A 7,720-nucleotide genomic window follows, 5' to 3' on the forward strand; every position below is an offset into this window, starting at 1 on the left:
CTCCATACCTGTGTGCCCACCTGGCACTGGCATCACAACACTTTACCATCTGGCCGAGCTATATCTCGACCAACCACCACAGAAGTGGCGTCACTCGTTACCACCTAACAAGTGACCAGTCGACCACCGTAAGCGGGCACCACACTTCAGTACCCATCCAACACCTAGCAGGCACTTTACACACTTCCTATTAGGACATATGTGCAGAAACCCAGGGCAACCAGGTGGTGTTATCTTGGACAGGTGGTAGCGTACCTTCTCAGCTAAACATATAGATACACCCAGCGCAGATTATTAGTGGGTCAGTCAGAATAAGGATGGTCAAGACAAATACCTATGGAGTTCAGCCGAAGTCCACATCCAGCTGTTATGCAGTGTAGAGAAGTTGATCAACAGGGAGAAATCTTCAGAACCAGGCAGATGCTCCGACCGGTAGCACTGCACATAAGTTCACAAAGTCCAGTTTTCCGTGGCAAAAAGTGGGATCCTGATTGACATCAGTCTCCTTATATGCAAAAGAGGAGCCGTGGAGCCTCACTGAAGAGTCTGAAAACACAGGACTAGCCAGATATCCCTCCGGGAAGGACCCAGCCAAAGGACAACTCCTGTTAGGGCACTGATTGGCTGAGTGGACCATCAGTGACCCAGGACCCAAAGAAGGAGGCAGGAACACGGACAGGTAAAGAATTATCCTATTTAAGGTGCGGCAGCTAATTTGTTAAGTAGCCAGTGGCTACTCTAAGCAGAATGAAAATCCCTGCAATGCAGAGCCATAAGCCATGAGAGTACCGAGCATCACGGCTGATTTTGCTGAGAAACTTTGTACATGTGAATCTTCCCTAAGAGAACATGTTAAAGAGGATGTACCATCAGGTACATCCTCTTTAATATGACCCACAGATTGAATAGCGCAGTCACGGGGAAGCCAGTGCCGCGGTCCGTTTTTTGAACCGCTTCCCGATTCTCTTGTACGGCGCCAGAGGTACCGGGCCAGGGCTGAAGCACAGGAGGCGGGCCGGCCCACCCCCAGTGGGAGGGAATTCTCTCCCCTCTATGACGCGGCTCCATTAGAATAGATAGAACAGCGCTGAGTCTATATACTTCTGGGGGAGCACACAGGGGGTCTATATACTTCTGGGGGCAGCACACAAGGAATCTTTATACTTCTGGGGGGGCACACAGGGAATCTATATATAACTGGGGGAGCACAAAGGGATCTATATACTTCTGCAGAGCACACAGGGATCTATATACAGTACTACTGGGGGCAGCACACAGGGGTCTATATACTACTGGGGGAGCACACAGGGATCTATATACTTCTGGGGAAGCACACAGGGGATCTATATACTTCTGGAGGAGCACACCGGGGGTCTATATACTACTGGTGGGAGCACACGGGGGGGGTCTATATGCCACTGGGGGCAGCACACATGGGGTGTATATACTACTGGAAAAGCACACAGGGGGTCTATATACTACTGGGGGCAGCACATGGGTCTATATAACTGGGAGCAGCACACAGGGGGTCTATATATAAATGGGGGCAGCACATAGGGGGTCTATATACTACTGGGAGCAGCACACAGAAGTCTATACCATATTGGGGCTGCACAGAGGGGCCTTACTACTATACTGGGGCACAGAGACACCTTAAAACTATGGGGGCACAGAGGGGTGTAACTATTATATAGGGGTACAGGGGACCTAACTACTGTATGTGTTGGAGCCTAAAATGTTTCTCTGGCAGATTCTGGAGAGAAAATTCACAGCCGGAGAAAAACTTTAAGGTGGCCCACGCTGGATGAAAAGAAAAAAGAAAAAATGACAGACAGAGGATTCAGAGAAGACAGCACCTGTGAGTCACTGGATGTAACTGCACTCTGCTAGGGTTGTAGTGATAGTGGTCATGGTGTGGCGGTATTATGTAATAGTATCATTGGTGATATTTTTCTGTTTTGTTCAGAGCAGTTTTGAGGCAATATGTAAACACTGTATGGTGGTAGGAGTGTTATACAAGAACTACCATATGTATTGGGGCACTTAATACACTGTGGGCCAGGGCAGATGGAGAAGAAAATGAAAAGGGAAGAACTCCGATCAGAGAAGACGTCCCCTGTGAGTCACCTGATATAACTGCACTGTGATGTATATGGAGTACAGTACATGTCGAGCTGCGTCCACCTCTATATGACTGGATCAAGTAATAGTGATCTGTGTACAGTGGATCTTATTCGGTAGCAACGGTGGTGTTAGTCAGTATGTGGTGACATTAGTCGGTATGTGGTGGTGTTAATCAGTATGTGGTGACATTAGTCAGTATGCTGTGCTAAATTAGTTAGTATGCGGTGGTATTAGTCAGTATGTGGTGGTGTTAGTATGTGGTGGTGTAAGTCAATATGCGGTGACATTAGTCAGTATGTGTTGGGGTTTGTCAGTATGTGGGGGTGTTAGTCAGTATATGGTGGTGTTAGTCAGTATGTGGTGACATTAGTCAGTATATGGTGGTGTTAGTCAGTATGTGATGATGTTAGTCAGTATGTGGTGGTATTAGTCAGTATGCGGTGACATTAGTCAGTATGTGGTGGTGTTAGTCAGTATGTGGTGATGTTAGTCAGTATGTGGTGGTATTAGTCAGTATGTGGTGACATTAGTCAGTATGTGGTGACATTAGTCAGTATGTGGTGGTGTTAGTCAGTATGTGGTGGTGTTAGTCAGTATGTGGTGACATTAGGCAGTATGTGGGGGTGTTAGTCAGCATGTGGTGGTGTTAGCCAGTATCTGGTGGTGTTGTTAGTCAGTATGTGGTGGTATTAATCAGTATGTGGTGGCATTAGTCAGTATGTGGTTGTGTTAGTCAGCATGTAGTGGTATTAGTCAGTATGTGGTGGTATTAGTCAGTATGTGGTGGTGGTGTTAGTCAGTGTGTGGTGACATTAGGCAGTATGTGGTGGTGTTAGTCAGTATGTGGTGACATTAGTCAGTATGCGGTGGTATAATTTGTTACTTTTATCTGTGTTTTATTGGTCTTAGTATACTGGATTTGGTCAGTAACAAAATGATGATAATAGTAGTGGTTGTGGTAGTAATATTTCCCCCTTGTATACTGGTATTATTGGTCTCAGTATATAGGATTTGGTCAGTAACAGTATGGCTGTAATATATACGGTGATAATATTTCCTATATACTGGTATTATTGGTAATATCGGTCTTGGTATATATATATATATTTACAGCAATAGCATCGCTTGGTTGAGGAAGGGGGGGCCCAAGCTGACCTCTTGCACCAAGGCCCAAGAGACATTAGCTACGCCCCTGGATGTGTCTATACAATGTATTATCATATCTGTACTGTTCTGACACACTGGTAGCTGACTGACATCCAGGAAGTGAAGAAAAATGGTCTCTGTGCCAATCCACATTGTCTCCTGCTCCCACTGCTTTCCCACCTTAGGAGACAAATCTTCCATGCCCCTGTCTCACATTGTGTGTGTTTGCTGAGCTCAGGCTGATGATAATAATAATAATGCTTTTATTTGTATAGCGCGCAGAGGTTCCGCAGCACTTTACATAGTTTCGCCAATTATTTATTTTTTTTAATTCTAAAATTTTATTAACATTTTTCTTTTTTAACAAAGCGAAGCAGGGCAAGAACAAGCCACACATCAAAACGGGTACCCATGGCGCCACGCAGGGCGTTAGGGTAAGCATACACCTAACATATATCTATTGCCATTGAAACTGTATCCCAACAACTTCAGTGGGACATTCCCAGCAAACCATGACTCCCAGAAGACAATATGTAACAAACAATATGAGTTGGGAAGAGAGCTGGTGCTCCGATAGGAGGCATAATGGACAAAAACCAAAGGTGAAGAAAGAGAAAGTAAGAAGGGGGAGAAAAGAGGGGGGTGGGGGGTCTAAAGGGCAGTTGGCTCCTCACTGAGCCAGCAGAGAGCTGTATTCGGAAGTCTCAGTGTACTGATCCCAGTAGAACCAAGTTCGGTAGAACCGGGAATTCCGGTCATGGAGCTAAGCAGTGAGATCCTCCATACGCTTGATATCCTCTACTTTCCGGAGCAACATGGCTAGGCTGGGGGGGGGTCAGGTTGTCGCCACAGAGCGGGAACACAGGCCCGGGCTGCGTTAATCAGGTGTCGGAGGACCGAGGAACGGTAGCTTTTGAGGGGAATGTCGGACACATGCAGGAGGAAGAGGGCAGGAGAGAAGGGGAGTGAGTGGTCAATGAAGGTCGAGGTAATACGCCACACTTCATGCCAAAAGGGTACCAGCTTGGGGCAGCTCCAGAACGTATGCAGGAGGGAGCTGTCCTCCCCGCAATTCCTCCAGCACTGTGGGGACACTTCCGGGAAGATCCGATGAAGACGGGTAGGGACATGGTACCACCTAGAAAAGAGTTTGTAACCCGCTTCCTGGATGCGGGAGGATATCGAGGAGGAATGTGTACATGTGAACAATTTGTCCAGTTGCGCCGGGGAGAAAGAGGTGTTTAAGTCCTCCTCCCAGGCCGCGAGGAAGGAGGGAGGTGACTGGTCGGGAGGGGAGCTCAACATGGCATAAATTATAGAAAGAGAGTGACGGAGCAGGCCCGAGCCTGTACAGAGAGACTCGAACTGCGTGAGGGTGCGAGCGTAGCGAGAGGGCATGGGGAGAGTGCGAAGGAAATGGTGGAGCTGAAGGGACCTCCAGAAGCCCAGGGGAGCGGGGTCTGACAAGGCATTGAGGTCCGTCAACAAGGGCCAGGCCGTTCCCCTGAGAAAGGATAGTGCACGGAAGCATCCAGCCCGGGACCAGGAGCGGAAGCCCGCGTCCTCCATCCCCGGGGGAAAGGACGGGTTGCCCAGAATCGGGAACAGGGGAGAGGGGTGCGGAGCCAAAAAGCCGGCAGATAAGTGTTTCTGGCAGACTCGAAGTGTCGGAGCGATGGTGGGGTGAGAGCGTACTAGACGGGCCGAGTCCGGAAGCCAAGGCGCGGCCAGCAAAGGCAGAGGTGCCAACGCCTCTTCCAGGGCCACCCATATCTTCGTGGCAGAATGGCGGTGCCAGTCCAGTACCCTGGATAGGTGAGCTGCCACGTAGTACTGGTAAAGGTTGGGGAGACCCAGGCCTCCCTGAGGTTTAGGACTGCCTTTGCTAGACGCGGCTGTTTGTGTGCCCATATGAATTTAGTGAGGAGAGACGTCAGTCGTCGGAAAAACGACACGGGCACCGCTATCGGTAGGGCCTGGAAAAGATACAGGAGGCGGGGCAGGACGTTCATTTTGAAGATAGCGCAGCGGCCAAACCATGAGAAGGTACCCTTGTGCCATCTAAGCAGGTCCTTTTCCACCGTCTGGAGCATGGGTGGGAAATTCAACTTATACAGGTCGGGTACGGAGTGCGTAAGCTGAACCCCCAAGTACTTTAGGGAGATGCGGGACCATCGGAAGGGGAAGGATGCCTCAAGGGAGGAGGCCACCGCCATCGGGAGGGAGACATTTAGTGCCTCCGATTTCTGCAAATTGATCTTGTAGTTAGAAAGAGAATGGTAACTGGAAAGTTCCTTCAGGAGATTGGGGAGGGAGATAGAAGGCTGGGTAAGAAAGAAGAGGAGATCATCCGCGTACGCTGCAACTCTGTGTTCCACTGGCCCCACCCGTACCCCCACAATGTCCGGGTTGCGTCTCACATGTCTAAGGAAGGGTTCCAGGGTCAGGATGAAGATAAGGGGGAAGAGGGGGCAGCCCTGCCGTGTTCCGTTGGAGATGGGGAAGGAGTCAGAGAGAAGGCCATTGACCGATACCTGAGCCATGGGGAGGGAGTATAGAGAGCAAATCCACTCCAGCATATGAGGGCCAAGGCCGATGTGTCTGAGTGTGGCAAAGAGGAAGGGCCAGCTTACACGGTCAAAGGCCTTCTCCGCGTCCGTTGATAGGAGCATGGCAGGGAGGCCAGAGGAACGGGCCTTATGAATAATGTTTATAGCTCTAGTGGTATTGTCGCGGGCCTCCCGCATGGGCATAAACCCCACCTGATCGGGATGTATGATGCAGCAAGGGTGTGAGCCGAGCTGCCAAAATTTTCGAGAAGAATTTGAGGTCCTGGTTTAGAAGGGAGATGGGACGATAATTCTGACAGTGGGAAGGGTCTTTGCCCTCCTTGGGAATGACGGAAATGTGAACGCGGAGGGTATCCATGGGGAGGGGGAGCCAGTGGACACAGAGTTGAAGGCCGAAAGGAAGTGGTCCCTTAGAAGGGGTCCAAAGGTTTTGTAAGACGGCAATGTAAGCCTGTCTGGGCCTGGGGCTTTGCCTGTGGGAGATGTCTTAAGCGCCCACTCCCATTCCTCGGCCGTAATGGGTGACTCTAAAGCTGCCGCATTCTCCCCAGACAACACCGAGAGGCCGGAGTCTGCTAGATAAGAGAGTATGGGCGAGTGGGGGGATGAGGATTCAGAGGTGGTCGAGGTCGGAGAAATGCCGTAGAGAGACACATAGTAGTCCCGGAAAGAAACAGCTATTTGGGAGGAAAGGGTCTGCTTTGAGCCCGAAGGGGTGGAAATGTGGGAGATGAAAGAACGTGCTCTCTGTTGACGTAGGGCCCGAGCTAGGGTCTTGCCCGGCTTATTGCCGAATTTGAAGTAATGGCGGCGGCATCGTGCTAAGGAGGCCTTGGCATTGGCAAAAGTGAGGTCTCGTAACTTCCCACGCAAGGCCGCTAACTCTGCCCCCGTGGCAAGCGCGAGAGACCGCTTGTGCTGTTTATCGAGGTCCGCAATCTGTGAGATCAGGGACCTGATGTGTGCCGCTCTTTCCTTCTTCAGGCGAGAGGCTAACTTAATAAGAGTGCCTCTAATAAAGCACTTATGGGCTTCCCACACGACTAACTGGGACGAGTCGGGTGATGTGTTGGAAGTAAAGTAGGTAGACAGGTCTGCCCGGACTTCAGCCAGGACCCCCTTGTCCCGTAATAGAGTGTCGTTAAGGCGCCAGCACCACGACCGCGGCTGGGAGGGGGAGAAAGCCAAAGAAAGGGAGATCACTGCGTGGTTTGAAAAGGTGATGGGGTCTATAGAGGCCGCAGTTACCCAGTCTAGATGGGCGTGAGAGACGAACGTGTAGTTTATGCGAGAGTATGTATTATGGGGATGTGAGAAGAAGGTATAGTCTTTGTCCCAGGGATGCAGAATCCGCCAGGCATCCATTAGCTGATGGGAATGAAGGAGTTTTTTTGCCCGTCGCAGAGAGGAGAAGGAGAGAGAAGAATGGCCAGAGGAAGAGTCAAGAAGAGGATCGAGAGCCATGTTGAGGTCACCTCCGAAGACAGTCATGCCCTCCACGAATTCCTCCACCTCCGAGAGGAACCGTTCCAGGAAAGTCACCTGACCTGCATTGGAGAGGTAGGCTGTGCCAAAGGTGCACAAGACACCCGTCATTTTACCCTTAACAAAAAGGAACCGTCCCTCAGTGTCCGACCTCTGATCTATAAATTCCCAGGGGGCTGAACGCGCGACCAAAATCGATACCCCCTTCGTTTTAGAGTCTGGGGAGCAAATGTGGTAGACCTTCGGAAAATGGTGGTCTGTTAATCTCTGTACTTGATCCCTATGGAAGTGGGTCTCCTGAATAAGTACCACTGAGGCCCGTTTTGCCCATAGGAGGCGCAGCAGGGAGGAGCGCTTCTCAGGGATATTCAAGCCCTGTGCGTTGATTGAAAGAC

The sequence above is a fragment of the Dendropsophus ebraccatus genome, chromosome 8 (genome assembly GCF_027789765.1).
Source record: "Dendropsophus ebraccatus isolate aDenEbr1 chromosome 8, aDenEbr1.pat, whole genome shotgun sequence".
NCBI classification, from domain to species: domain Eukaryota; kingdom Metazoa; phylum Chordata; class Amphibia; order Anura; family Hylidae; genus Dendropsophus; species Dendropsophus ebraccatus.